The sequence below is a fragment of the Choloepus didactylus genome, chromosome 7 (genome assembly GCF_015220235.1).
Source record: "Choloepus didactylus isolate mChoDid1 chromosome 7, mChoDid1.pri, whole genome shotgun sequence".
Taxonomy (NCBI): domain Eukaryota; kingdom Metazoa; phylum Chordata; class Mammalia; order Pilosa; family Megalonychidae; genus Choloepus; species Choloepus didactylus.
The window spans coordinates 73,900,047-73,906,453 of NC_051313.1; the positions used below are offsets into that span (position 1 = coordinate 73,900,047).

The window sequence follows — 6,407 nt, forward strand, 5'->3', positions numbered from 1 at the left end:
GGCTGGCCACTCCAGGTAGAGGAAACTAAAATAAAAGTACAGGGGCATGAGCCTAACTCCAAGGGAAGGGTGGATAAGGAATGGGCAGGGGCCAGACAGGGTGCTGTGGCTGGAGATGCTGTGGGGCTGAATTGGTGCTCTGCAGCCTAGAGTCTGCTTGGAAGGCAACCTGGCAAGGCTCACTGGCAGGCCCTCTGGTAAAGTGAATGCTGAAGACAAAGAAGTTTGATGACACAGACCATTGGGTTCATTTGTTTGGAGTCACCTTATGAACCCATTCTGGAGCATCTCTACAAGCTCTCCCTGCAAACGAGGTGATGATGAAGAGAAGATGTTTATAGGGGATGTGAAAGTCAGTCCTCCATACAGTGCTCTGAAGAAACACTTGCCTTCTATTCCCAAAATGCTTTGCCCATAACTAAGCCTACATCTCCTGCTCCAGCAGCACAGTCAACCGGCACACATGCCTCTTCCGGACCCTTCCACCTGGAATGCACTCTTCTTGCAGAGTTTACCTTGGTTTGAAACAGAAGTTACTTGAGGTTCTGTGCAGCCATCTTATCACTCTGTATTAATGTGGTTCAGAGTAATATTCATACAGCATGGACTTTATCAGGATAGATATTTAAGTTTACAGTTTACATCCCTGAATAACTACCCAAACGGTGACTTGTCCATGCCTAGTGTTTGATATTCCCATCTTTCACCCACTAGCTGATGATCCCACTTCAGATATACTGGATGTGAAGGGACCATTTACAAAATGGAGGCAGAACCATAGCCATATTTGGCAAGTATTAATGTATGGAAGGAGGATTTTCCACAACATTGATGTAGCAAGTCCCCTAAACCCACAGGCTGTGGTTGGCAGCATTAAGGTATGCACTGCTCCTTCATTTGAACAACCGAAAATAGAGGACCCCTATGCAATTAGCTTTTCTCTGTGGAATCCTGCTGTATGTGGTGACACCAGAGAGAAGAAGTGACTCAGAAAAAGTATGAAGAACAGTACAGTCAGAGCATTAATGTTGCTGCTCTGTCATAGGTAAAACTTGGCTTAGTACAACCTTTCAACAAAGAAGAGAAAGCAATAGCAGCATAAGAGATGGTGAACCTGGTGCACAATAAACTTCCCTGCCAGACTACAGCTGCGTTAAAGCTGACCAATGGCAAAGACTTGCATGAAGACTAACACTGTTATCAGTATGTATGCTTGGGTACTAACAGCAAGTTTTGAATTCATTACTTCTGTCAGAAGTGCCTTTATGTTGGTTATCTAGTTCATTGCTTCAAATTGTTGAAGGCCATGAGACTTAAAATATTTTTCAGAATATAATGCTAAAGGTAAGTTGCATTCATTTAAGCTAATAGAGTGGATAGAGTTCAACACTATTTAATATTTTAAACTAATTGTTTCATTTGTACACATGTTAAGATGAGTATAGAATGCAGCTTCTAATTCACCTTTTAACCTACTGCCTTACTGATGTACAAACTACTGTCACTGAGGTACATATTAGATGAGTGAGAGGAAACCAGAATACCTGTTCATAGTTGACTTTTTAAAACAACTTACTTACTGTATCTTTATGATAGGAGGGAGAAAAGGCGTTAAAATCAGATATTTAAATGATGAATGACTAATTTGTTGAGTAAAGCCAAAATAAAACAATAAATATCAAAAAAAGTAAAGTACAGGAATTAAAATATTATAGCACACATTACCCAGCTTGACTAAAGCATGTTTGAGAGGTAGAGCAGTTAGTCAGGCAACAAATATTTATTGAATGCTTACTAAGTGCCATGTACCCTGCTTGGTTTTAGAAATTCCAAAAATGAATAGCAATTAATGATATTACAACTTAGCCCAGAAAACAGATTTTAAACAAATAATTTCAAGTGTAGTGTGTGTTTCAAAGAAGAAATATAGGGTGCAATGAGAGACTGTTACTAACTCTGGAAGGAAAATACTTTTGAAATGCCAATCAATGCTGTTCCTCTCCCCGATATTTGCCTACTTTTGCCCTCCTCTGATAATTGCCTCCTTTTCCTTTAATGATGTGTCCTTATAAGAAGAGAAGATAGAGACAGAGGGAAGAAGAAGCAGAGAGAAGAAGGCAATGTGAAGGTGGAAGCAGAGATTGGAGTAATGTGTCTACAAGCCAGGGAACACCAAGGATTGCTACCAACCCCCCGAAGCTAGGAGAGAGGCATGGAACCTATTCTCCCACAGAGCTTCCAGAAGGAAATAACCCTGCTGACACCTTGGTGTGGACTTCTGGCCTCCAGAACTGTGACAGTATAAAGTGCTGTTGTTTTTAAACCACATGTTTCTGATAATTTGTTACAGCAACCCTAAGAAACTAATATAATGACCTAGAGATGGGAAAGGGTAAAAAGTGAAGAAAGAGCAGGACCTCAGAAAGGGCTGTAAGTAGTATACAAAAGAACTTGAGAAAGCCGCCAGAAAATAAGAGTAGTAAAAATGGAGAAAGCATGAGAGGTAAGTTAGGTGGAGATGTGCGCAAGGACAAGTTCATGAAAGACCATGTAAATAATACAAGAGTTTTGCTCAAAATAGCCCATCATCAACAGTTCCTTAGTCACCCCTTCTCTATTGCCAAAACTCATTTATTCCTTTTGCCACTCGTCTGTGGTCATTTCAGAAACTTGGTTACTTCTTTGTTTTATACCCACTGCCTTGGAACAATCCTCCTCTTGCCCACACTCATATGGCTGCCGTGGCTAACTCAGTCATTTTCACCATGAATGATGTAGAACTACTGAAAGTTTTCTTTTCTTTTTTTACCATGGCTCCTTTTTTTCTGTTAAACATCTTTGTCAGTTTCATGAAAGTGTAATTTACATAAATAAAATTCATTAATTTGATGAGTTTTGACAGTAGAATAACAGTAGTGTAACAACCACCACAATCAAGGTATATAACTTTCCATCATCACCTTGAAAAGCTCCTGTATGCTCTTTTGGCAGTTAATTCATTCCTGTTCCACCCACACTGGAAACACTGATCAGTTTGCTGGCACTATAGTTTTGCTTTTTCTAGAATTTTATATAATGAAATAAGACAATATAGAGTCTGTTTTATCTGACTTCTTTCACTAATCATAATGTGTTTTAGAATCATTCTTGGGTGTGTCAGAAGTTTGTTCCTCTTTCTTCTTGAGTAGTAGTTCAATATATGGGTAAACCACAATCCATTTATTCATTCATAATTTGATAGACCTTTGGATTGTTTCTAGTAGGAGATGTTGTGAGTAAATCTGCCATACACATTCCTGTACAATCTTTGTGAAGGTATGCATTCATTTCACTTGGATGTATACCTAGGAGTAAAACTCCTCAGTTGTATGAACAGCGTATTTTTAATGTTATAAGAAACTGCGAATTCTTTTCTATAGTAACTGTACCATTTGACATTCCCTTTAGCAATATATGAGCATTCCAGTTACTCAACATTTTCACCAGTACTTGTCAGACTTTTTTTTTCCACTTTTATTGTGGTAACATATATACAAAAAAAAATTACCCATTATAACCACTTTCAAATGTACAATTCAGTGATACTAATTACATTCACAATATTGTGCTACCATTTTCACTATCCATTACCAAAAATTTTTCATCACCCCAAACAGAAACATCAAGCAATAATTTCCCATTCCCACTGACCCCTAACCTCTAGTAACCTGTAATCTACTTTCTCTATGTATTTGCTTATTCTAGGTGTCTCATTTAAGTGAGATCATACAATATTTTAATTTTTGTGTCTGGCTCATTTCATTCAACACTATGTCTTCAAGGTTCATCCATGTTGTAGCATGTACTAGAACTTCATTCCTTTTTATGGCTAAATGATATTCCATCAAGTACATATTTCACATTTTGTATATCCAGCCATCTGTTGATGAACACTTGGGTTGCTTCCACCTTTAGCTATTGTAAATAATGCTGCTATGAACATTGGTATACAACTATCCGTTCAAGTACCTATTTTCAATTCTTTAGGGTATATAGTTAGAAGTGGAATTGCCTGGTCATATGGCAATTCTATGTTTAACTTTTTGAAGAACAGCCAAAATGTTTTCCATAGCAGCTGCACCACTTTACATTCTTACTACCAGTAAGAGCATTCCTATTTTTCTGCATCCTTGCCAACACTTACTTTCTGTGTTTTTAATAATTGCCATCCTAGTGGGTATAAAGTGATATTTCATTGTGGTTTTGAAATTTGGAGTCATAAGCAGAGATCAGTCAACTTGGACATGTGATTTTTCCCCCAGCCACATTTTACTGTTCAAGTAGAGAGGAGTCCATGGAGATTTAGATTTAACAAAGGTTTGGATTTTGCCAGGCAAGTATGATGGAGAGATTGAGGTACAGGAAGCTGAGGGTATGGCAATGTAGTGATTATATACTAATGGGCCAGCTTACCAAATGCACCCTCAATTACTTGGTTGCTCTAGTCAAAAGCCTAGGAATCATCCCCGATTCCTCCCTTTTTTCATTACCCACAACCATTCCATCAGTAGGCCCTATTGTTACTTCCAAAATATATCTGGAATCTTTCCCTTTTTCTCAATCTCCAAGGCCACCAGCTCAGACTAGCCACTGTCCTCTCTCTTGGTGCCAGTGCATTGTCTGTCCAACTGGTCTCCTTCCCTCCCCTCTCCACTCATCAATCCATCCGCCGCACAACCGAGTCCTTTTTTTTAACATCTTAATCAGATTTTATGAGTTCCTTGCTTCAAACCTGCAGTACTTCCCACTGCACTTACATTTTAATCCAAATGGTGGCCCCCAGAGCCCTTGGGCCTCTGCCTACTTTTCCATCTCTCTCTAATACCGTTTTCTCTCATGACTTCTCTGCTCCTGCCATACTGTCCTCTTGTCTGGCTCTCAAACATACAAGTCCTTTTCTGCCACAGACTGATGGAATTCTTTCTCCCTCTGCCTGGAATGCTCTTCCACTAGCTCTTTAATTGTCTAATTTTTCTCATTCTTCAGGTCTCAAATCAAATGTAACTTCCTCAAAGACTTCCCTATGCATTATGTTTAAAGCACCTGTCTGTTCTCTGCATCACATCACCTAATTTCCTTTTTAGCTCTTAAACAATCTGAAGTTATCTTTTAATACATTTGTTCGCCCACATCCCCCACCTACTATGAGGGCAGGGACCGTTTCTTTCATTCACATTCATATTTCTAGAGCAGTAGTTCTCAAATTTATTCATCACAGAAACTCTTTACACTTTCAAAAACCACAGAGGACTCCCAAGGAGTTTTTGAATATGTGAGTTATATCTATTTTTATTTAATATTGGAAATTAAAACTGAGAAAAATTTTAAATCTGTATGATTTGCTTCATTAATAAATAACAATAAACTGATCACATGTTAACAGAAATAACATTTTAATGAAAAATAATTATAGTTTCTAAAACAGAAAAACAGCGAGAAGAGTGACATTCATTTTTGCAAATCTCTTTAATGTCTGATTTAATAGATGACAGCTGGCTTCTCATATGTGCTTCAGCATTCAATCTGTTATGACATGTTGTTTTGGTTGAAATATATGAAAAAAGCTGTCCTCACAGTGATATGTAGTTGGAAAATGGAAGAATATTTTATAGACTTTTTAGATAATTGTAGTATTCTTTTTTGATACTACACTAAAACTCAACAAGTGGCAATTCCTTGGAGATTATTTGCAATGTGGAATCTGAAACCATATCAATTAAGATTTTTCACTATGCATTAAAATCCATTGGTCAATTTTGAAATTTGAATGGATCTTTTAACTATGCATGATTTGCTAATATTATGCATTGGTCATTTGGAAAATATTGGTTCATTGGTTTATGCAGATTTTTCAAATGTTGACACATTTCAATGTAAAATATATTTTAAAAATCACATTTGTTCTGATCGCACTGGAAAGTCTTTAAGTATTGGAAAGCTGTCAAGCTCATAATAGTTGATAAAAATTTCCAAAATTCTAATTTTCATTTGAAAACTCCATTTTATATTGGCACCAAACATTGTCAGTTGTTTCCCTTAAAGTGACAGGCTCCTTTTTTTTATTTTCAAGAAAATGTTTGCCAAATACTCAAATATGAATAATCATAGTTTGTCAGCCAGTCATTATTTCGAGTAATAATGATATTACACAAAAAACATGGCTATATCAGCTCTCAAATAGCCACAAAAGTGCTTCTCCTCAAGGTGACCACTTTACTTCAGTATATACACCTTTCATTTTATCACACAATATTTAAAAGATTTGTATGCAAATGTCAATATTTAATAAAATTAATAAGTTTTACAGCCTTGACAAGGACATTTTTAAGTAAAACTGGCATTATTCTTTACTGTGAGTGCATGTCAGT

General features: G+C 37.0%; 1 pseudogene; it reads left to right on the forward strand.

Annotated features, from left to right (window-relative positions):
* Positions 1 to 268: 268 nt before the first annotated feature.
* Positions 269 to 1,102, forward strand: LOC119540617 (annotated as a pseudogene).
* The last annotated feature ends 5,305 nt before the right edge of the window (positions 1,103 to 6,407 follow it).